Here is a 26,228-nt window from a genome sequence, read left to right as displayed (position 1 = left end):
ATTGTTTCATTAGTTCATCCATATAAAAGGAATTTAAACTACTAATAGTTTATATTTGTTAAAAGGTTTTGCAGCAATCTGCACTATGTTAGGAGAATATCATACAGTATATGGCTTTCCATTTGAATGAATTGTATGGTGTTACAACAATATACAATATGTCAAGCAATAGTTTAGTTTCATGTGACCATTCTTCATACAAACAATATGTGTTCTTGGTCTACTTATCACTCTCCATCAAACCACAAACATGTTTATATCCATCCATCCATCTTCTACCGCTTACTCCTTCTTTAGGGTCACAGGGAACCTGGAGCCTATACCAGGAAGCATCGGGCACAAGGCAGGGTACACCCTGGACAGTCCATCGCAGGGCAACAATCACACTCACATTCATACACTACGGACACTTTAGACACACCAATCAGCCTACCATGCATGTCTTTGGACTGGGGGAGGAAACCGGAGTACTCGGAGTAAATCCCCACAGCACGGGGAGAACATGCAAACTCCACACACACATGGCCCTGGCGGGACTCGAACCTGGAGGTGTGAGGCGGACGTGCTAACCACTAAACCAGATTAGATTAGATTAGATTAGATTAGATTAGATAAATTGATCATGACTACCTCTGTTAGTCAGCATCTTGAGGTGGCATGACTGTGTCTTACTCAGCATGTAAGGTATATTTGAACACTGTCCCGTGATCTTTCTAACAGACATACTGATGGCCATGACTATAACCGTCACCCTGGGAGGTAATTGTGTGTTTGATACATTTAATGGGTAATTCCCTTTTTGTACATAGCTGCATGCCATGTGCATGTTAGTCACAAATATACCAGGATTCCCTAAATATCCACGATAAAAATAGCACTGCCTGCTGGCATGACTGTGACACAGAAACATATATTAAGATTTTCAATTAAACCACTAAAAGCGTAAATTAACATTTTATTTATTTATTTATTTATTTTTGTGTAGGGAAAAATCTATGATTATCTGTCATTAGCATTTCCTGACCAAAAAAAAAAAAAAAAAACCCAAAAAATTCTGTTAATCATACAGAAAAGGCATACAAGAATTCATACCAACAGGAAGCCCATCAATTATGCACTTAGCAGTTATTGTAGACTTATGTGTGAGATTGACTGTGATTGAGTATGAGTGTGAGAAAGTGCAGGGTGCAGCTTTTGCTTAAACACACTCTCATCCTATCACCACTCTGTGTAATGAAACAAGGCCAAAGCACCATGCATCAAATGCAGTTCAGGCAGCTTACAGTTAAGCAGAGGTCACATAGGTCAGAGGTGATTGTAGTAATGCCTTTGCTTTCCAGGCTGAATAAATAAACACCCATTACTCTCTGTCAAAAATGGAGATGTAGAATTGAACACCATGTTCTGATTTCCAAAGCACTTATGTGATCCTCTTCCAAACGTTGTGTTGGATTTAAATTTGATTTTACCAGTAAGGTTTTTCCCCAAAAAAAGTCCTTGTTCATAACAATTGTTTATATTTTGTAGGGTTTGTTTTTATATGTGGCCATTTTCTAAGTTACAATAAGAGACTCCAGACAGTTAAACAGGCTTTCAGCAGCATCTGAGTGTGAAAGTCAGGACTATATGATTCATATTCATTTCTTTTATGTTAATAAACATAACTCTGTTATTTCATGAAAACATGAAATGTTCATTTTTACTAAATTTGTATTTCTTTCAGATATTTCACTTTCAATGTATGTATAACATAATGATCAAATTATTTCATATGCTTCTCACACAAAACGTCACGCCACTCTGGTACCAAGCCTGCTGTGACATCATGTGCCAAACATAGATAAAGAGGAACACTGGTCACAAGCTTATTTACAAGGTAGCTGCTAAACATCACAGAGCCTAAAAATGCCACATAAGTGAATCAGCACTTCTGTGATTATGGCAGGATTGCTATTTTGAAACTGCAAGCAGTGTAAACACATAATGGACCACTAAAACCTGCTGAACCAAGCACAAAACCTGGTCCCCTGAGCACTTGAAAAAAGCAAAGTAAAGTTGTTTCTTTTCACATATCCTGATGTGTTCATACGTGATAAAAATCCAAAGGATACTGTAAACCCAGAATGTGTTGTCAGTTGTTAAAGATTTAGCTAGTGGATCCAAAGTGATCCATAATGTGCAGGTATCTCATTTGAGTCACAGATGATTGCACTACATACGCTAAGCATTTGAGGCCATTCAGTGTCTATGACTGCCAAATTGCCACTGTTTGGCCATTCTATCCACCCTTCTATCCGAAGTGACTTACAACTGAGCTGAGCAGGGCTAGGATTCAAGCTCACAACCTTCAAATCAGTAGTCCAGAGCCCCAACTGCTGAGCCACCACTGCCCATCACTAACCCTATGGCATATTACACATATAATCAATTCATTTGATATGTCCCATTTTTGCAGTTTGTCACTCTTGTAACTACATACTACATTTTACTGTGTAGTTTCACTTAGATTTGCTTTAGTTACTGAATAATTCATAGTAGTTACTGGATAATACCCCTTGAGGATAAATAACCAAGTAATAAGTTGAGACTTTAAGTGACCTTAGGAGAATAGCCCTCAAGAAACACACATTGAGTACACTGAATTTCCATGGGCTTTCCAGTCATCTTTAGAGACAGTTATGCTGCAAAGAGTAAGATGTAGATTTCTAACTGGTTTATCCCTCAGGAAACTGTATGCAAAAGTTCTTTAAGAATGGCTTAGCATTCTACCACAAACATTTCACATTTTGTTTGGTACCATTCTGGATAGGATTAAAGCTTTCTGGTGGTTCTAAATTAAGAAATTGAATGACAGTACTTTTGCTGGAGAGTACAAGATATGCTGTGAACAATACAGAAACATTTAAGTGCAACATTCCAAAATAGGTGTAGCAGCACTACTACAGAGTCTACAATGCAAAAGGACTGCATTGACTTTTATGACTAAACCTTGAGGTCTATTTTATGTTCTTCATCCTATTTCATATAAGTTTTACTATTAAGACAGACTCACACAGACTCCCCCAACTCTCCCTTCTTCACTGAAAGCTATAAAGAGCAGGCAACATGTGTTTCCTGTTAGTTTGCATACCACTGAAAGTAGAATGTATCTGGAGGATAATCGTCTACCCAGCAGCCTCCATTATGATCACATGACTGAACAGATATGTGTCATGAGACTTTTAAGGCCTACAGTAGCTTTTGCACTCTGTTGGTTGACATGAGAAATTAAATTTAACTTCTATCTTTTGGTGGTAAATTATTCAAATATGGCTGATCTACACAGACACAGTTCCTTTTATTATGCCTTTTGGTTTATTGTCATGTAATGAGTTTGGATGGATGAAATCACAGTTAAGAACTTTATTGAAGAACATAATATCCAGAGGGCAAGGCAAAAACAACAACAAAGACAGGCAGAAGTCAGGTAAACAGGTTAGAGCAGGTAAGGCAGAAATCAAAGTTAAGGACAAAGCAGAATCATAACCAGAATAACAACACTATAGAAAGGCTTGGTAATAAACAGAGACAATAGCAACTGAGCACATTACTTTGCAAAGACCTAGTGCCAGAACAGTCTCTTACATAGTGTGGTGTGATTGCGATTCTGATAAGGAACAGACATGTGTGATTAGTCCTCAGGAGAAGATGAGTGTCTGTGTGTTACATTGGGAGTTGTAGTCGCTGGCCATGTTTGTAGTTTGTGGTGCCTTCTTGGAAATGGAGTCGCTAGTTTGACATGACACCGTAGTAGAAGGTTTGACTGGCTGAAAGATTTACAATATAATTTACAACTTTCACAGTATAACTGTTTTTAATTTATACTAACATGTAATTTAAATGCTATGATAGTGAATAAGTTCCAAACCACAATTTAGAATGATAAAGAAAAACAAAATACTTGTTTACCCATCAAATCTAGAGAATCTGTGTGATCAGAAAGTAAACCTTTTAGCTAGAAATATACACCAGTGTAGTATAATGAAAATATATAAGAATGCAGAATACAGTACAATTCTGGACAATAACAACTGATCATGATGGTGAAAATAATATTTCATTGTGTTCATCAGTGATATCATGAAAAGTGTACTGGCAAAAAACAAAAACAAAAAAAAAAACTCAAAAATTGGATTTACTCCTTTTTCCTCACTATAATGTATCATTACAACACAATTTGTCAGTCACTCATTAGAAAATATGGCTGTCCATCCCCAAAAAACCTAACTGCATGAATATAGTCCAAATTACTTGGACACAGCTAGCTAGCTCTGCTGGATATTATCACCAAACTACAAGCTAGGCTGTAGCATTATTTATTTATTTATTTATTTATTTATTTATTTATTTATTTCAGAGTCAGCCTATAGATTTCATTAGCTACCTGATTGACAGTTTTATTGTCACAGGTTTTAAGCAACCTTGTCATTTACAAACATCCATTAGGAAAATGTGGCAACTACATTTAGTCACAAATGTAAGCTCTTTCCCACATCCTCTTGTTTGAGGATGAAAAGACAGGAAGGAGACAATTACAATGCCCTCTACTAAAATTGACACCCTTGGTAAATAAAGATGGCTGTGAAACAATTGTCTTCATTGTTTAACCTTTTGATCTTTTGTTCAAAATATTCACAAAAATATATTTGTTAAGTATAGGTCTGCAACAATGATTGGCACCCTTTTAGTCAATACTTTAAGATACCTCCCTTTGCCATGATAACAGCTCTGAGTTTTCACCTATAATGCCTGATGAGGTTGGTGAATACATGGCAAGGGATCTGAGACCATTCCTCCATACAGAATCTCTACAGATTCTTCAAATTTTGAGGTCCATGCAGATGGACTCTCCTCTACAGTTCACCCCAGAGGTTTTCTATGGGTTTCAAGTCAGGGGACTGGGATGGTCATGGCAGGACCTTGATTTTAATGAGTCTTTATTGGTGACATATACAGTAGAGCACAGTGAAATTGTTTTCTTCGCATACCCCAGCCTGTCAGGAAGATGGGGTCAGAGCGCAGGGTCAGCCATGATTTTGTGGTTAGCAAACCTTTTTTGTGTTGATTTTGATGTATGTACTGGATCATTGTCCTGCTGGAAGATCCAACCATGGCCCATTTTAAGCTTTCTGGCAGAGGCAGTCAGGTTTTCATTTAATATCTGTTGATATTTTATAGAGTCCATGATGCCATGTATCCTAACAAAATATCCAGGTCCTCTGGCAGAAAAACAGCTCCAAAACATTAAAGAGCCATCACCATATTTAACCGTGGGCATGAGGTACTTTTCCATATGGCTAACTGTCTGTGTGTGCCAAAACCACCTCTAGTGTTTATTGTCAAAAGCTCTATTTTGGTTTCATCTGACCATAGAACCTGATGCCATTTGAAGCTCCATTAGTGTCTGGCAAACTGAAGATGCTTGAGTTTGTTTTTGGATGAGAGTAAAGGCTTTTTTCTTGAAACCCTTCCATATAACTTGTGGTGATGTAGGTGACTTGTGATTGTAGTTTTGGAGACCTTCTGACCCCAAGACACAACTAACTTCTGCAATTCTCCAGTTGTGATCCTTGGAGATTTTTTGCCTCTCGAACCATCCTCTTCACAGTGCATAGACACAATATAGACAAACATCCAATTCCAGGTTGATTCATAATATTTGCAGTTGACTGGAACTTCTTAATTATTGCCCTGATGGTGGAAATGGGGATTTTCGATGCGTGTGCAATTATCTGATAGCCACTTCCCATTTTGTGAAGCTCAACAACTTTTGCCGCACATCACAGTTAGATTCCTTGGTCTTACCCATTGTTATGAATGACTAAGGGAATTTGGCTAGGTATTACCTCATATTAATACCCATGTGGAACAGGAAGTCATAGTTGAACAATTTCCTGCTCCTAGTTACCCAGGTGTACTAAAAAAAAGGGAACGTACTTCAAATATATTTCATATCTCATATGAATTCATAGATAATAATTGTGCCAATAATTGTTGCCTATATTTAACAAAGATTTTTTTGGCAAACCTGTGTTGTGTTTGCAATTGTTTGATATTGATGAGAGAAGAGTATTTTTCTATATATTCATGTTTAAACAATAAAGACAATTTTTCACAGCCTTTTTTGCTCATATTTACCAAGGAGGGCACTGTAGCTACTGCACAACTTGATCAAATCACTCTTGGCAAGCAAGGGTTTAGGCATTGGTAGACAGACTTATTGTTTTTACCACTAGGTTTGCTAAATTGGCTTTTTATTCTTATCCTTTAGAAGAAGATAACCTAGGCAAGGTTATAAACATTTCTACATCATATTGGTGAAATATATGTTGCTGTTTTTTTTCTTAATGTTGATATGTCAAAGTGTGTTATCATGTCAAAGCATGTTATATACGCTAAAATGTTTAACTAAGGGTTAAAGAATGTTCTAAAGAATTAATTGTCCAATATTAAATACTTTCCTTGTGGCAATGCCAGTGTAATATGAATAGGTAAAGTGCCAAAATGAGAATGCAGTTCATGTAAACAGGTAACAAAAAACATGTAATTTTGAGATAAGAAGTATCTTAAAGTGTTCCATAGTCTGTGATCCTGCAGTGCTATATTCATAAATAACAGCTCCAGGCTGACAGAGGTGGTGTTGCTTCCACTGAAGTGCAGATGTCACCTTGCTGAGGATTAGGTGTACTGTAAAGCAGTGCAGACAACACAATATCACCCTTAGGACCAAGGGAAATTTACATCATCTGCACATTCACAATTATTATATGATACCATCTGGCATGTGACCATGGGATTGATGGGATTTAGGCCAACTCTAGGGTTTGTCTGACATATTGTGCTCCACTGGATCTATAGAGCATAAGTCTTACATGTCTGGGTCAGTGGAGAGGCAAGAAAAACATGCTACCTGAAGCAGTAGTATAAACAGTAGGTTTTCAGGGTAGTGCAGCCCAATTAGTACCACTGATGTTGACTTTATTTTCCTTTTCAGCACCCCCTCAGTGTTGTTCTTTATAATTCATATAATTATGCATAAAACATATTTCTTAAAGTGTATCTAATTATCCCTAAATATTTTAAATGCAATCTTTAACCTGAAAGTTGTACTGTACAATGCACTGCATCACCATAATTTTCCTTTTAAATGCAGACATTGCAAGAGCAGACATTGCAAGTGTTTTATTTACCTACATAAGCCTGTCTCTATAATTAGTGTTATAATCATTATGCCCTTAGATGTTCAAATCTGATAAACTGCTAAAAAAAAAAAAAGAAGAAAAGAAGTTTCCCTCCTCTGCTTTCCTTTCTGTCAATGACTTTAAAACTTGGTCCACTTCCTTTCGAAGTATTTTCTTTTTAAAATGGTTTATTCACACATGCAAAAAAGAAAGAAAGAAAAAAGGAAAAAAAGAGAGAGAAAAAACTGGGGGCAGAGTGATGTCACCAGATGTCAGTCACAAGGGTCTGGCTGTCTAAATGCTGAAGAAACTCTAGAAAATTTGGACAGACTTTTGCTGTGCTGTAGAACTGCTTTTGAGTTTAAAGAATTCAACATTTAATGGGAATAAAGATGAATGTATTACTATAGTGAAGGATGATTCTCAATCCTTCTCCTCATTTCCCTTCAGAGGCTGTCATGGAAAAATAAAACTTCAGAGACAGAGGGTTTGTGGATGCCAAAAGTAATCAAACTTTATTGAAACAATAAAGTGAGATAGTCTGCAGAAAGTCTAAATTATGCAAACACACACAAGCCCTTTTTATATCTTTCTCTACAGCGAACTCATTTTAGATGGGGTTTTACCTTTTCTCATTAAAAACAGACCAATCTTCTTTGCCACAATTAATTATTCATGTCTATATGACAAATTTTTGGGGCATGTGCAGTTAGTTGTTTTTCTTAAAAAGGTTTTATGGGGACAAGGTTTCTTTCTTTCTTTCTTTTTTTTATTTTAAAAAAGGATTCACTCAAATAGAGTCTTTGTTTCTTTGTTTTTCTCTGACCAAAACTCCCTTCTTATGTCTCAGTGAGCTTCTGTCTGCTTCTATCTGCCTCCCTTCCTGAGGCCCTATCCTAAATTAATAATTAGTATTGAACCTGAAGGTTGTTTACTTACAAAAGCAGTTTCAGCGAATGGAGTATGGTGCATTTGGGAGTTGGTATCATTGTGAAGTTAGCTAGAGAACTCATATCAGGTGTTTCTCTCTCTCTCTCTCTCTCTCTCTCTCTCTCTCTATATATATATATATATATATATATATATATATATATATAGAGAGAGAGAGAGAGAGAGAGAGAGAGAGAGAGAGCGAGAAACACCTGATGAGTTCTCTAGCTGACTTCACAATGACACCAACTCCCAAATGAGACTGATCACTAACAGTAATCTGAGCTCAGAAACCAACCGGGAACCCTGGACCGAACTCCATAAAACTTTTTTTTTTTTTTTTTTACATTTCACCCATATTTGCTTTGTTTACACTCTAACACTTTCTTACTCCCTTTCCCCTCATTAACTAAAGGCTTTTTTTTTTGTCTATATTGCCTGACTTCTTTCATAGTTAAAGCAAGTATGGTGTTTGAAGTATTAGAGCTGCCATATAATGTGTGCATACAAATTGTAAATAATAATAATAATAATACAAAAGTTTTTTTTTTTTTTTTTTTTTTTCATTTTTAACAAAAAGCCTGAAATATAGCTTCAAGAAATGACTAAATATCTAAAGCTCATGTAGTCATCCTACTAATGTGGGATTTGAATCCAGGGTAGCCATGCTACCAGTCTATTATGGCTTAACACAATTATTATTAGCCTAAATTTAGGATGCAAACTATTTGGATGAAAAGGAAACTGGGTGATGTAGAAGGGCTCTGGATGATAATGAGAGTTTGTAGAAAACCTAAAAAAAAATTCCTTCTCTGAAGCAACTAGTAACACAACTGTTGGGGGCCAGGTAGCCTATTGTATGCTTAAAAATCAAAATACCTGTTTATTCTGTTGTTATAAAGGAATAAACAGAATAAACAAATAAACGTTGTTACTTGAGAGTAAGTTTTTGTTTTGTTTTATTTTCAATGGCAACAGCCAATTTAGATTTTACACTAAAATCCCAATTGGTTAATTGGATTTATTGACACTACACTTTTAACTAGTGCTGTAGATGGCACTGGGGATATTGCTCTATTTGCACACGCCTTAATTGTTTTCTTTTGCTGTCCACTTTCATGGTATCCACTAGACATAACATACCACCAACAACCGACCCACAGGGACCATTACAGTTTCCATTAAAATCAATACAATTCCCATTATAACCATTAAAACTATCACAAATTCTCGGAGGGTTTCTGTCGGGTTTTTGTTTTCAGCAGGGGTGTGTGTGTGTGTGTGAGTGTGTGTGTGTGGTCCTGGATGAACTCCAACCGCGAGTGTGTCCAACACAACACAAAATCCTGTCAGGACAGTCACCGCTCACGAGCGCACTCTTTAAACCCAAGAGCTTACGCACGGTGGATGCTTTTATTTGCTTTTATTTGCGAATAATGCTAGCTCATTTTTCACCTCTTCTATGAAAGAGTCACCATAAAGGTTTTTATATCTGTCCCAAATTAATATCATCTCTCGCTCCATTTGCGTGATGGCAAAGTGCGTCGAAGTTGCGAGAAGGCTGAAGAGAGTCGACCTACATTATGGTCGCAATTATCTTTATAGACCCAGGGGACAAGGTGCCGCTGACAGAAGGAATTAGTGAAGGAGTAAAACGATTAAAACGCTCGACCCCTGTCTCCAGACAGGTTCGCTTATTACCGCGATAGAGGACACGAAGAACAGAGGAGGCTTTCTGAGGAGAGAAATGCAGATAACGACTGGGAAAATTAGGACAGTTTTTCGTTGCATCATTGGTAAGACCTCATGCTAACTTTCCTGTAACTCGCATGTTTGTTTGCTTTTGATCATGATGCTCAGCTGAATGTGAGGGGGAATCGCAGACTTCCTGTTTTACGTTATGAATAATGTTTAAAGTTTCCGTGTGCGTACTGAGGATTACATTGCTTCCCTTTTCGCTGTTCGTCTATGAATAAACCCTCGTGGTTTGCTAGCAGCGTTGTTTTTGTTACCTGAGCTGTCACTGTTTGAATTGTGAGGGAAGCCTGCTGTAACAGGTCATGGTGGATTTGACAAGTAGCACATTAGTGAACCTGCTGGTGTGAGTGGTCTCCTTTATAGCATATTGTCGCTCAAAAACCAAATGGAGAAGATATTTGAAGGGCAATAAGATTAATGTGAAGGAATTAGTTATGAAAATATGAAACAGTGCAATGAAACAATAAGAAAATAAGCAGTTGCTAGAGTTCGAACTTTACAGGCATGCAAAGCAGTACAATATCTTACTGTTTTCATTCTCATTCATATATTTATTCTTTCAACCCCACCTTATTCACCTGGAGATATCAATAACTATCTGATATCAAGAACTATCTGAAGTGACTCATGGTAGTAAGCTTAAGTGACTGAACAAGAGGAACCCGAAATGTTTTCAAGATTATAACAAGTTATATAACATTATAACATTTTGAATGACTGTAACCCATTTTACATTTACATTTACTTTTGTAGCATATAGCAGGCACCCTTATCCAGAGCGATTTACGGAAGTGCTTTGAAGTCCCTATTAGATTATACCCTCATGATAGTACAAATAGGTCAGGTTCTAACCTGAGGTAAAGAATAAGCCCTTAAACTATTACAAAGAAATTAGTACAACAAGAAAAACATACCAGTCAAGAGATACAAAAAAAAAAAAGAAGAAAAACTCAACAAAAGAAAACAGATTAGTTCTCATTTAAGAGGTGGATGCTTTTAAGAGGTATTTTGTCTTCATTTGAAGACAGTTAGTGACTCAGATGTTCAGACAGATAGAGAAGTTCATTCCACCACTGCCATGTTACAGGTTTGAAGGGAATACGGTGAACAGCAAGGTTTTTGTCTCTATTACTACTCTTACTTTACTACAATAGGCAGTCTACACTGATAATTAGAAGGAGGTAAAACGGAAGAGTCCCAGTTAAAACAAGAACCTCTAATAGTCAATCTTATTTTCAACCTAGCCAAATTATTGGTGCAGGGAAGAATATCTGGCTCCTTTCATATTCTTGCCACATTCTGATGAGCTCAGGTTTTCTGATTTAGTTTTTGGTTCGTCTGTCCAATGAAGACTGTCAAATGGATAGTAATCCACAGGCTTGTACACACACATTTTTGTGCTCAGGAGCTCAAAGTGAAAAAAAGCTCCCTCCATCCCATATCTCAAATCTCACACACCCACCCACATACAACACTCACTGCTCTTACCCTGTGGTTATTCATAACTTTGTGTTGTGTTCAAGGAAGACACAGGATAGCACAGTTTAATATGTTTTTAATAATACAGCTAGTCGCTCAGTACGTTTACATAGACAACAATAATCCAATATTAACCTAATTAAGACAATACTCTGATTAAGAAACTACCATGTAAACAGCAATTTTTAATTACCTTAATCCGATTAAGGTCATACTCGAAGTAAACACAAATTGAATTAAGACATGTGGAGTACTCCTGTTTTAGTCGCATTATCGACGTGTATTACAGACATGTAAACACCTTAATCTCACTATTAACATCGTGTGAGAGTTTCACCGCATTTTGCGACAGGACACGATCACACACGGCAGTGCTCAACCGTTTTACGGCAAACAAGAGAGCACGGCTGCGTCCCAAACCGCGTACTTGCCTACTATAGGCCTGTAGTAGACGAAATACATGTATCTCGGCTACTATATAGTAGCTAAGTACGTGGTTTGGGACGCAGCCCATGGCTTCAAGCAGTGATCTGTTTGCTCGTACAGCATGACAAATAATTAATCGCACTTGAAGCGTTCTTAAAAATTTTAAATAAAAACTCCCAAACTTTTTATGGTACAGTACCATAACGAAGACGAACTGTATGTTGATACATGAAATTATGGAGGGGAACGTCGGACGGTGTGGCGCGGTGACGTAATGACGTGTGCTGTTAATTGAACTATGTTCTATGTTCTATAACATGTAAAACGGGTACATGAAAGGAGTATTCTAAAAGCGACTCATGTAAACACCTTAATCACAATATTATCTTACTCAGAGTAAGGTCAGTAATTAGATTACTGCTGTCCATGTAAACGTAGTCACTGTTTAGGTTTTTGGGTCAATCTAGTCACATTAGATTCGTGGTTTCCTTAAGAAACAAATGTTCTTTCAAGATGCACTGTAATGGCATTTACAGTCATATGAAAAGCCTTTGCGGTCTAAAAAGAACATAAGAGCAAGATTACAGTTTGCCAATGAGCATGTAGACAAAGACCAGGCCTTTTGGAATAATGTGCTCTGGATAGACGAATCAAAGTTAGAGTTGATTGGCCACAGTAATAGCAGACATGTTTAGCATAGACCAAGGACAGCTTTTCAGGAGAAGCACCTCATACCAACTGTGAAGCATGGTGGTGGAAATGTTATTGTTTGGGGTTACTTAGCTGGCTCAGGGACTGGGCAGCTTGAATTCATTGATTCAACTATGAATTCTGCATCATATCAAAGAGTGCTTGAAGATAATGTGAGGCCATCTGTCCAAAAGTTGAAGTTGAACTGAAAATGGACCTTTGAACAGGATGATGATCTTAAGTACACTAGCAAATCCTCCAAGGAATGGCTCAAAAAGAAGAAATGGAGGGTTATGGAATGGCCTAGTCAAAGCCCGGATTTGAATCCCAATGAAATGTAGTGGGGGGATTTGAAACAGGCAGCACATGCAAGAAAACTCTCAAATATCCTACAACTGAAAGAATATTGTATGGAAGAATGGTCAAAAAAAGAACGGTCAAAAAATTCCAGTAAGCCAATGTCAGAGACTGGTGGACAATTATGCAAAATGTCTACAAGAAGTTATTTCTGCTAAAGGGGGCAATACTACAGTAGCTTCTGAGGCCAAGGGTACATTTATTTTTCCACAGAAGAATATCATTTGATATATATCTATTGATATTTCTGTTGAATAAATGATTGAAAACGCTATTTTCCTTGTGGCTTTGTTCAAGTATATCAACTTTATTAATAGACACTGTTTCAAGATGATCAAATGTTTGCTTGTCCAAATATGTCAAAAAAGCCAACAATTTCCATGGGGTATACTTATTCTTTCACATGAGTGTATAACTTTCAAGTGTGTCATTACCTTAAGCTGATTTTAGGCTGTGCATTTACAGAAGTCTTTTAAGATTATTACTTGTCACAATGTACAAGATGATACTATGAACATTATCTAACAATAGACTTGCTAATAAAGAAAATTACTGACTTCTACTTCAATCTGTGATCAGGACTCATGCAGAAAACAGGATCACATAAACATCCTTCAATGTGAGCTTGAGGTAATAAGGATATTTTTTCTGGTCATTAGTTTGTTTTCGTTATATTTCACAATTGCCACCACTTTAGCCACCATCTGTAGTTGTCCTGTGATTTTCAGATAGTCCTATTCTTCTACTGGTGGCGTTAAGACAAGTGTTGTGGTAGCAGCCACTCTCTGGTATTTTAATTAAAAAAAATTCTGATACTACCAGAACTTTGTTGTCAACTGTCTTTGGTCACAATGGCAGTAAATCAGCAGCTGGTGGCCACATTTTGCATTTTAAGACTGAAGATCTCAGCTCAAGACCAAATAATTATTTTACTATCTGTTATTTTTGTCTAAATCTGGCATTAGTGTGGCACATGGCACAGATTATGTTACCTTCACTTCAGCTTCTTTTCACATAGACATCACCAGTGTTGGGTGAATTACTCAAAAAAAAAAGTAATCCACTACAGACTATTAATTACTACTTTAAAATTGTAATCTGATTACATTACTGATTACTGCATGTAAAAAGTAATCAGATTACTTATTACTTTAATTTCACGTTACTTTCAAAACCTATAAAACCTACAATAATACACTACAAAGTGAAACTAGTAGTTCTTTCATTAATTTTAGTGCGCATCAATGTATGACATGATCATAAAAAGTTGGATTTATCATAAAACTTAAAATATAAAACTTTTCTAACTAGGCTAGTTTGGTGTTACTAGCCAAGAGGAGGCACAACTAAGCTATCATTGTATCGATTTAGCTACTACAGTGCCATGCAAAGTACATTATCTTTCCTTATGCTCTTCTCACATCATGTTCACATAAACTGGAAGTCATATAGACATTTACAGACCTTGTGTGTAAATGTCTCAGCATCAGATTGAGAGCTATCAGCCAAATAAGACACGAGTATTTCCATGTATTTTCCTGTAAACCCTGTCTGATTGGTTCACTCTGTTCACTGAATATATCATATTACAGGCCGTCTTCTTTTACTGATGTTCAGTTACATAGTGACAAACCGATTCAAGTGGAGAATTATTCGAGGCTAAGGAAAAATTCTTCGGGGCAAAACGTGATTTATTTTAAAAATGCATTTTACTTAATATTGCTTTCTTAACAGTAAATTTGTAACTCAAGTAATATGATTTTATTAACATCAGCAACTGTAATCAAATTACATACATTTAAAATGTAATGCATTACATTACTGCTTTATCAGGAAAAGTAATTAGATTATAGTAACGCGTTACACCCAACTCTGGACATCACATAGACCTTAACCTTCAGTGATACATGTTTTTATTACAGGAAAAGAATAAAAGATAAACAAAAATCTACATTGTCTGAGATTCATAGTGCTGGCAAAGACTAATTTCACCTTTTTGGGTCATTACAAACCTTGATAAGATCTCAGATCTGCAAACCTCATCTGAAAGCATTGTCATATAAGCCTCTTGAATTGCATTTAAAAAAATAAAAAAAAACATGTTTTCTATCATATACCATTATTAAATTTGAAAAATCCGACAACTAAACACATTAGATTATATTTTAAATATGCACATGCCAAAAATGAGTCAGACACTTTAATACATTTTTCCCCTCACTGTGGTTTATTTGCCCATTATAGAAGTGGTCTGATTTACTTTTGCTTAATAAATCAGTCTTCCATTGCCACAATCATTTAACTTAAATACATACATACAGTATCTCACAAAAGTGAGTACACCCCTCACATTTTTGTAAACATTTGATTATAACTTTTAATGTGACAACACTGAAGAAATGACACTTTGCTTCAATGTAAAGTAGTGAGTGTACAGCTTGTGTAACAGTGTAAAATTGCTGTCCCCTCAAAATAACTCAACAAACAGCCATTAATGTCTAAACCACTGGCAACAAAAGTGAGTACACCCCTAAGTGAAAATGTCCAAATTGGACCCAATTAGCCATTTTCCCTCCCCGGTGTCATGTGACTTGTTAGTGTTACAAGGTCTCAGGTGTGAATGAAGAGCAGGTGTGTTAAATTTGGTGTCATCGCTCTCACACTCCCTCATACTGGTCACTGGAAGTTCAACATGGCACCTTATGGCAAAGAACTCTCTGAGGATCTGAAAAAAAGAATTTTTGCTCTACATAAAGATGGCCTAGGCTATAAGAACTATAAGACACTGAGCTGCAGCATGGTGGCCAAGACCATACAGCGGTTTAACAGGACAGGTTCCACTCAGAACAGGCCTCGCCATGGTCGACCAAAAAAGTTGAGTGCACGTGCTCAGCATCATATCCAGAGGTTGTCTTTGGGAAATAGACGTATGAGTGCTGCCAGCATTGCTGCAGAGGTTGAAGGGGTGGGGGGTCAGCCTGTTGGTGCTCAGACCATACGCCGCACACTGCATCAAATTGGTCTGCATCGCTGTCGTCCCAGAAGGAAGCCCGCAAACAGTTTGCTGAAGACAAGCAGACTAAGGACATGGATTACTGGAACCATGTCCTGTGGTCTGATGACACCAAGATAAACTTTTTTGGTTCAGATGGTGTCAAGCATGTGTGGCGGCAACCAGGTGAGGAGTACAAAGACAAGTGTGTCTTGCCTACAGTCAAGCATGGTGGTGGGAATGTCATGGTCTGGGGCTGCATGAGTGCTTCCGGCACTGGGGAGCTACAGTTCATTGAGGGAACCAGGAATGCCAACATGTACTGTAACATACTGAAGCAGAGCATGATCCCCTCCCATCGGAGACTGGGCCGTAGGGCAGTATTCAGGCATGATAACGACCCCAAACACACCTCCAAGATGACCACTGCCTTGCTAAAGAAGCTGAGGGTGAAGGTGATGGACTGGCCAAGCATGTCTGCAGACCTAAACCCTATTGAGCATCTATGGGGCATCCTCAAACAGAAGGTGGAGGAGCACAAGGTCTATAACATCCACCAACTCCGTGATGTCGTCATGGAGGAGTGGAAGAGGACTCCAGTGGCAACCTGTGCAGCTCTGGTGAACTCCCTGCCCAAGGGGGTTAAAGCAGTGCTGGAAAATAATGGTGGCCACACAAAATATTGACACTTTGGGCCCAATTTGGACATTTTCACTTACGGGTGTACTCACTTTTGTTGCCAGCGGTTTTAGACATTAATGGCTGTGTGTTGAGTTATTTTGAGGGGACAGCAAATTTACACTGTTATACAAGCTGTACACTCACTACTTTACATTGTAGCAAAGTGTCATTTCTTCAGTGTTGTCACATTAAAAGATATAATCAAATATTTATAAAAATGTGAGGGGTGTACTCACTTTTGTGAGATACTGTGTATATATACAATTATTACATACAATAATGGGAGATTAAACAGCAGACTGTTTTACCAGTGTTGTACAGTGAGGGGAATTTCTCAGTGAAGGCTAAAGCAAGGAGACGGGGAAAACCCAGATGAACACCTAACATTGAATACATAGCCTGTGTCACAGTCCCCACCTGCTACTTGATTTATTTCTGACTCCTGTAATTCCTGGAGTGGTTGCACTTGTGGAATCCAGCAATCACATATCTGATCACAGGGTTTGTTTGCTCAGTCTCTATCAATATTGCCTACCAAGCTTCAAATGAATTAGTTTGTGATTTAAGAGCTCCAATTATAGGTGACTGAGAATCTGATGAAAGGCTGCATTTTATAGGTGGTGTTATACAGCTTATTATACCCATCACATTTACAAGGCCTTTCTTTGTATATGAACTAAGTTATCACGTAATATAAATATATTTGTTGTAATCCCATTAACATATAAACCCTATAGGATCAATAGGCTTTCAGTGTGTGAAAGACTCCGGGCAGCAATCAGATTGTCTTAGGTCAGCTGTCTCCTCCACATTTTTATTTGCCTGAGTTTGTTTGTAATCTTGATGCTAAGAAGCAGAAGTCCTGCGCAGACACAAAGCTATCAGGAAACAGTTTGACTTTTATGTAGTTTTAACTATTCTATGAAAGCACCATACAAACTGAACCTGCCCAAACAGCCCCATATGTAAATATATGATATCATTCTAAGCTTACCGGGTATCTCAGGCTGGTATACACATGAAACAGACTTGAATCATACTCCTCCCCCAACAACAGCCAATTCCTATGACTGGAATCTAGTCTGAAAACAGGACTTTGCAAATTATATCAGCTCTACCCAACCAGCATGTGTGTCAAACAGAACCCAGCTGTCTGCTCTCTGTAAGGGATTATGCAAATATTTGTTTGTGAACTGGTTATATGGTGTCTAATCCACTGCATTCAGTAGAGGCCCACATTGCTTTAATACAGTGCTCAACTTTTAAGTGCAATGAACAAATGTAATTACCTTGTTACAATAATGCATATTCAACTGTATTGCATGAGTCATCCATGCTCCCAATAAGAGTGATTTGTTTGCATGCTAGTGCTATCAATCAAACAATCAAAGGTGAGATTTTTTTATTAAATAATAATCCATCACAGATGTATGTCACCAGTGCATGTCCCATTTCTCTCCGCAATCCTTTTTTTCAGTCAACCATAGAGTACAGCACAAGGCTATTATAATAATCTTCAATAATCTTCAATTTAAGAATATGTTCTGTTAGACTTAGGATTAAGCTTCCTTTAGCTCTTTAAAAATGTAGTCAAGAAAAGTGATCACAACGACTTATGTCAGTTTAAACAAAAATAAAATAAAAAGGTTATCCTGTGTCCTTTGCTTGTTTAAACACAAAGACAACATAAAGAATATAATATATACAACACAATAAATAAATCAAGTCTTACTAATAAGCCAATACAGAAAGCTATATGCTTTCATACCCCACCTCTGCATGTGCAACAGCCTCGGGATTGATAGTGATGCATATATAAGCAATGACTAATGTAATACGTAATAGTGGTTAGCACGTTCACCTCACACCTCCAGGGTCGGGGGTTTGATTCCCACCATGGCCCTGTGTGTGCGGAGTTTGCATGTACTCCCCGTGCTGCGGGGGTTTCCTCTGGGTACTCCGGTTTCCTCCCCCAGTCCAAAGACATGCATGGTAGGCTGATTGGCATATCTAAAGTGTCTGTAGTGTATGAATGGGTGTGTGAGTGTGTGTGTGATTGAGTGCCCTGCGATGGATTGGCACACTGTCCAGGGTGTATCCCGCCTTGTGCCCGATGCTCCCTGGGATAGGTTCCAGGTTCCCCGTGACCCTGAAAAAAGGATAAGCGGTATAGAAGATGGATGGATGGATGGATGGACTAATGTAATACTTTTTGTTATGGGCCTGAAGCCTCTGTATACAAACATCATTTTATCTTTATATCGATGGTTAAGTATATAACTGCGGTTCTTTGAATTTATATAGAGGATAGAGGGCTGTCCTGCAGGGTTCCAAAAGTGGAGACTGGGCCAACCATATTTGCCGTCGAGTGAGGGTTAACGAAGACATTAGCCTACCCAACTCCCTGGTCATATATGCGAATGCCTGCAAAGACGTGTCACTCAGACTGTGGGCAGAAGGGTCAACCTCAGAGGCCTGCAACGTCTGGGACAGGGCCAATATAAGGTGTTGACATGGAATTCCCAATACATGCTGCTGTGTCATAGCTTCTCACAATGAAATCATCTGTCAAATGGCATTGTAGCCGGGGACAATGTGCGTCGGGCATAAGTGTTTTATCAGGCAACAGCACAAGGGCGGCAACAAGCTGGCTCTATATTGGGCATGCTGTCAAGGCCATAGTTGGATGCATCCTGCATGTTAGCCAGTACTCTACAGTAGGGCTGCACAATTAATCGGATATCGATCGCGATTACGACTTTGACTGCCCACGATTAAATGTGCATGATCGACTGCGATATTGACGTTTAAAGTTCATCCTCCGCTCAGAGAAAACTCCGCTATTTTCTCCACTCAAATCAAGTGCTTCCTACACTTACAGCCAATCACATAGAGCGGTGCAGGGCTGACGTCATTTTGTAGTGCCAAAACCCGGTGTCACGTATCGTGACGGAGCGGAGATAGGACGGATGCAAGTGCAGTATGAACAGTGTTTATTTTAAAAGAGAGACAGGCAGACAAATCCAAAACGTGATCCAAAAACATAATCCAAAACAGGTGAAGGTCAGGTGATCGGCAAACAGGCATACACAGGGTTAAACATGAATAAAGGTCGTGGTCACGGAAAACAGGGTCGATAAACAAAACGAGAAACATGAACTATGATGAGGAACTGGGAGCGGATAACCCAGCGTGAACTAACTCTAAACATGGAACGTGACTATGACTACTAAACGAACTAATCTAACTCTACAATAATCTTCCGGGTTGTGTGCTGGGAGGCGCGCGGTATATATGTGGACATGATCAGTGTCTAAACTGCTAGCAGCTGAGGGCAATACAGACACACGTGAAATCCCAGCCAATGACAGAACAGGGAGGAGACATGACAGAAACATAAACAAAACCCACGTGTCCAGATGTCACTACTGTCAACAATGGAAAAGCAGGTGCTCGCGCAGTCGCGCTTAGAGCACGCTGCTTCAAGGGGAAATCATGACACCCGGAAACAGAGTTAGCGCTCGAGCTGCCAGTTTCTCTGTGAGCTCCAGCGCTTTGCGCGAGGGGAAATCATGACACTAGCTAGCACGATGCTAAATGGCACTACAGAGGTTGTCGAGGACATTAAACGTCATCATGCCAAACAGGAAAAAACTTTGCAGATAAACTCCAGGGCTCTACAGTGCGACCATTTCACTCGCGTTTGCGACTGTGAATAAATATTTATTCACACCGATGCGAGTGAACTTGTCTGAGTTGTATAATACAATCGGAATAAAAACTAGTCCAAAATGCATCTACACCGAGCAACAGTTACTTTCACACTGCTTTCCATTTCAGCAGTCAACTGAACAAGTGTGGAAATACTGCAGAGAAGCCATTATGATGACGAGTAACACTGAACATCATCTGCTTCTCTCAACTTCCTGATCTCACAACCGCCATCTTTTATTGATCACGCACTATGTTCCTAAATTCTGTCATAATTGACAAGCTCAAGTTTTCAAATGCCTACTTGTGTGTTATATTGTGGCACATTAACACTACCGTCTCTTAAAAAATAATAAAAAAAAAACACTAAACTTCAACTGTGCTCCTAAATTTTTGCAATATCCTAAAAGAAATTGTCTTGCGTCTCTCCTCCTGTAAACACTGTTATTGCCTTTTCTGCATTTGCCTGAATTGTTTTCATTTAGTTGCATATTGTTATATGTGATTCATATTTTCATTTGGTTGATGGCATTTTTACTTATCCTATATTTTGGGTACAATTTTATTTATATTTTGCTTCTACGAGATGATGCACTTTAAGGACCAGTCTAATTTGATGCAAAGATTTGAACATTAGCAGGAATGTAGCACAACATGGAGGTCAAAGCAACAGTCTGTTTATTTAAAATGTGAAAGTACAATAAAAATATGTTGTCACTAAAATCAATGAATAATCTTGATAAATAATCGAGATCTCAATATTGATCAAAATAATCAGGATTATCATTTTGTCCATAATCGTGCAGCCCTACGCTACAGTCTGCCCGGAGATGAGAGAAACACCTGGGGTCTGCCCAGCACCTCTGCAGCTTTTCGATATATGGAGCTGAGTGTGGGACACAGAGAGCTGCGAACTGACAGGTCTTCCTGAAAAAAGCGCTCTGAGGAGTCACGTGGACAGGTGCTGCATCTAACCCTAGAGGTGCGAAGGCTATTTTTACCGCAGGCCTGACCGATGTCTTACTGGTCTTGGAGCCCTTCAGTGTACTGTGGCTCATCCCCTGAGAATTGGGGTGAGATGAATGGGAGCTTTCAATTGCCCCTCCTCGTCATAACCTCCACCTATAACTAGGCTCTCTGAGGCCCTAGTGGAGAGTGCATCCTCCTCCTGGATCTCAAAGGCTGGTGACAGTATTGGAGGCAGCATCATGGGAGGAGACTCTAGTGCGGCTCCAGCGGGACCACCAGCAGGCTTTACACCAGGTGGTTGCAGATTAAGGAGGAGAGACGTAATCTCTGCAAACTCAGAAAGCCAAGGTGTCTACCTTCTGGGCTAGGGGATCTACCATTCTGCGTTTACCCTAACCAGGGGCCCCCCACGAATCAGTCTTATGGCACTTATGAGAGCTAGGAGACATGGCCTGCATAGGATGTGGTTGAGTGCCCAACCTGCCCTCTAGCTGGGCCAGCCTGGCTGCATGTAGTGCTAAGATCATACAGCTGCAGTTCATGCATCCCATCTCAGTCAGTCCCTCTCTTAAGTGGTCAACCCCCAGGCAAGAGGGACATCTATCATGGCCATCCTCTGGTTCAAAAGGGGCCCGGCAATCAGTACATGTCATAAACATGGGTACCACATTGCAGTATTTCTGTATGGTAATACCTGCTGAGATCACTGTGAAGCAATATGGTGCAGTTAAGAGCAAACACTCTCTTACACTATAGCTAATAATTAAAGAAATCAACAAACTAAATCAAGGGGACGAAAACAATCACCCATTTCAATCAAACCCAATCAGGGTGCATTGTGTAGCCTGTTTTACCAACAACTAGTCAATTATGAAAACAAAACAAGGAAAATATTGGGGAATGATCCATCTATGATAACTATGCATGGTGAGACAATATGGTGCAGCTAAGAGCGAACACGCTCTCTCACACTGTAGCCAATAATTATATAAATTAAGGAATTAATCATGGGGACGAAAAACTACCCATTTCAACAAAGCCCAATAAGGGTGCATTGTGTAGCCTGTCCTACCGACAACGTGTCACAAAAGAAACAATCAAAATTGTGGGGAATGACTCCACGATAAGTATAAACAGAATACTTCGGGAGGGGATTCCAACCTGACACTCAAGTTAAACAATTCCAAAAATGGCTAGCCGCAGTCTTTGGAGGACAAGGGGTTCATAGCTCCAACCCTACTTCTGGTTACAAAACTACCAGCGGTGCCTGCACTCCTGAAACCTGCTTACCGACGTGAGAAGATTGCCAAGAGGTCACTTCCTGGGTGAACGTGCCTTTAGTACCAGGGTGAAGGGCATACTTCACCCAGGTCACAGGTGACTTTGTTGATAGAAACCCTCGACCTGCATGTACATGTGATAGACATCCAGGTGACAAGCACCGCCTTTGGCAGTCAGTAGAATTTATATAAAACTCTCATTCTCTCCTTTACTTTTAAGCATAGAAATCAGTCTGTTCCACATATTGGGGGGAAGTGGTGGCTTGGCGGTTAAGTCTCTGGGTGACTCAGAGGGCTGGGATTTCAAGCCCCAGCACTGGCAGACTCTGGATTACTGATCAGAAGGTCAGGGGTTCAAGCCCCAGCACTGCCAAGCTGCCACTGTTGGGCCATTGAACAAGGCCCTTAACCCTCTCTGCTCCAGGAGTGTTGTATCATAGCTGACCCATTGGACAGTGGGCAAGTCATAAGGACTTGCACGGGAAGATATATGCTCCCGTCCTCCACGAGCCTCCCAGCTATGGGTAAATAGTAAAGACTGGACTCAGCTATCTGTGCGGAAGAACCACTTAACCGGCCATCGGGCAGAAAGGCGATTCCCAGCAAAGCGTCGTGGAGCGCTTTAAGAGTATGGCGAGTCACAAAGGTCGCCAAGGTTATCCACTGCACTCAACTCCGACCCCAGCCATCTTGACCTTGTCTTGCTGTTGGACCCAGTTGGTTTTGGGCGAGAGAGTGAGGTCGATGAAATGCGCAACTCTTCCTCCCTTTAAACCAAATCACAGCGCAAGTCATTTTGTCATCTACTATTCATCCCCCTCCAAGTCCTGTGGCAACAGGCAAGCGACAAAGCGGCAGGTGTGGGTACACTGGCAGCCGTAGCCGCAACCCTGCACACAGGCGGCCCAGGCCATGTGGTTGTTCTTCACGAAAGGGAGCAGCAGTGTGCGGCAGCCCCCTGAGCGACTGAGCAGCCCTATTTAGGATTGCACTGCTCACCTCCAGGCATGAGGAAGGGGCTAGAAAAAGTGCCCTAAACATTGCCTGCTCCAAAACTTCCCTAACCAGCTTACCGTGGCTGGTGGGGGCCCTAATCAAGCGGTCAAAACACAAAGAAAAAAATGAGGATTGTTCCTCTCATCTTTGGTGCATGGAATGTGAGACTCTCATGGACAGGCATGACACGGACAGACCCCAGAGGAGAACCGCTCTGATAGCAAATGAACTATTCAGATACAACATCAACATTGCGGCCCTGCGCGAGACCCGGCTCGCAGGCGAAGGTGAACTTTGTGAAAGGGGCTCTGGATACACCTTTTTCTGGAGTGGTCGAGACAACGATGAGCGCCGTGAAGCTGGTGTCGGTTTTGCAGTAAAACCAGCGCTGATTGGCAAGTTGGCAGGCCTTCCTAAGGGAGTCAACGACAGGCTCATGACCATGAAACTCCCCCTCCTGTCTGGAAGAAAGCACCTTTGAATCATCAGCTGCTATGCTCCAACCATGACCAACCCAGATGAAGTGAAGGCCAAGTTCTACGAGGACCTCCACCCTGTCATCGCTGATGTTCCTAGAACAGACAAGCTCGCCATTCTAGGCGACTTTAACGCGAGAGTCGGCAATGACAGCTCTGCCTGGGATGGAGCGCTAGGAAAGCACAGAGTGGGTCACTGCAACAGCAACGGTATCCTCTTGCTTCAGAATTGCGCCGAACATGAACTGCTGATTACCAACACAGTATTTCGCCTCCCAACCCGTACTCGGACGTCATGGATGCACCCTCGCTCAAAGCATTGGCACCTCATTGACTACATCATCGTCAGGAAGAGGGACAGGCAGGATGTACGCGTGACCAAGTCCATGTATGGAGCCGAATGCTGGACAGACCACCGTCTCATTATCACCAAGCTCAACATCCGCATCCAGCCAAAGAGATGCCCACAGGGGAAAAAGGCCCCTAAACGTGTAAACATTACAAAGCCGAAGTGCGGTAGAACCAAGCAGTCTTTTATGGATGCCCTGGACGATCGTCTGGAATCCAGCTCTCTGGACAGCCAGAACGTGGAATATGACTGTGCGGCTCTCAGAGAACTGGTCTATGACACAGCTACTGAAATTCTGGGTCTTTCAGCCAGAAAGCACCAAGATTGGTTTGATGAGAACAGCAAAGACATTAAGCAGTTGCTGAACGAGAAACGCCGTCTCCATCAAACCTACCTCAACAACACTACGTCCACCTCCAAGAAAGATGCGTACAAAAACGTACACAGATTGGTACAGCAGAGACTCCACCAGATACAAGACACATGGTTGAGCAACAAAGCTGATGAGATCCAAGGCTATGCAGACAGGCATGACATGAAGAGATTCTATGACACTTTGAAAGAAGTGTACGGACCCACGTCATCAGGCTCATGTCCTCTCCTCAGCGCAGATAATACATTGATCACTGACAAGAAGAAGATTCTCGAACGTTGGGCCGAACACTTTGACAACGTCCTGAACCGACCTTCAGCCATCAATGATGAAGCCATCAGATGTCTGCCCCAAATACCCTTCAGTGAAGCACTGGATGATCCTCCAACCTTGTTTGAGACCCAGAAAGTGATACGTCTCCTTTCCAGTGGCTCCTTTCAGTATTTATTTGGGAACAAGAACAGTTTTTATACAATGCATAGAGTAAATGAAAATGAAAATAAACAAAGTATTGCAGCAGGGAAAGCAAATTCAAAACTTAATTAAAGCTGCAAGCATCATTTTCGGGGGCCAAGCTTTTCAGTGAGCTGCACATTCACGGGTTCATTACAATTGTTGCCTAAACAGTCAAAGGAAAGCAAAGCCATAACTTTAGGCAATAGGATTGAAGAGCGATTTGTAGTTTCACTCATTATGTGGACAGTGCCCTCCACTAATACTGGCACGCTTGGTAAATATGAGCAAAGAAGGCTTTACTGTTTAACTGTTTGATTTTTGTTAAAAAAATTCACAAAAATACTCTGCTGTCATGGATATCAAACAATTGCAAACAGAACACAGGTTTATCAAAAAATATCTTAAATATTGTTAAATATACATGTGCAACAATTATAAGCACCCCTATGAATTCATATGAGAAAAGTATATTTGACATATATTTCCATTGACATTTTACCTTTCTGTTGTACACCTGGGTGACTAGGAACAGGAAAATGTTCAGCCGTGACTTCCTGTTTTACAGGGGTATAAATATGAGATAACACATAGGCCAATTTCCCTTAGTCATTCATAACAATGGGTAAGACCAAGGAATAGAGCTGTGATGTGTGGCAAAAGGTTGTTGAGCTTCACAAAATGGGAAGTGGCTATACGAATATAGCAAAAATGTCCATTTTTGCTATATGAATATAGCAAAAATGCCCATTTCCACCATCAGGGCAGTAATTAAGAAGTTCTAGTCAATTGGAAATGATATGAATCAACCTTGAATTGGATGCGTGTCTGTATTGTCTCAACGCACGGTGAAGAGTACATTACATTACATTTACATTTATTCATTTAGCAGACGCTTTTATACAAAGTGAATTACAGATGAGAAAATACAAGCAAAGCGATATATCGAGCAGGGAACAATACAAGTAGTGCTACCATACAAGATCCATTAATTGAGTTCCAGAAGAAAGAGTATGGTTCGAGTGGCCAAAAAATCTTGGGGTCAGAAAGTCTCCAAATCCAAAGTCACCTACATCACTGCAAGTCGT

The 26,228-nt window shown here is 39.9% G+C and overlaps 1 protein-coding gene across 1 annotated transcript in view; it reads left to right on the top strand.

Annotated features, from left to right (window-relative positions):
• The first annotated feature begins 8,343 nt into the window (after positions 1-8,343).
• Positions 8,344-26,228, top strand: part of lingo4b (leucine rich repeat and Ig domain containing 4b) — a 29,039-nt gene continuing 11,154 nt past the window's right edge. The window contains exon 1 of the mRNA XM_053629567.1: positions 8,344-9,946. The gene's annotated coding sequence lies outside the window, so the exon portion shown is untranslated. The remainder of the gene's footprint in view (positions 9,947-26,228) is intronic.

Source organism: Ictalurus furcatus, chromosome 1 (assembly GCF_023375685.1).
Source record: "Ictalurus furcatus strain D&B chromosome 1, Billie_1.0, whole genome shotgun sequence".
NCBI classification, from domain to species: Eukaryota; Metazoa; Chordata; class Actinopteri; order Siluriformes; family Ictaluridae; genus Ictalurus; species Ictalurus furcatus.
This window is presented reverse-complemented; position numbering and strand designations above follow the sequence as displayed.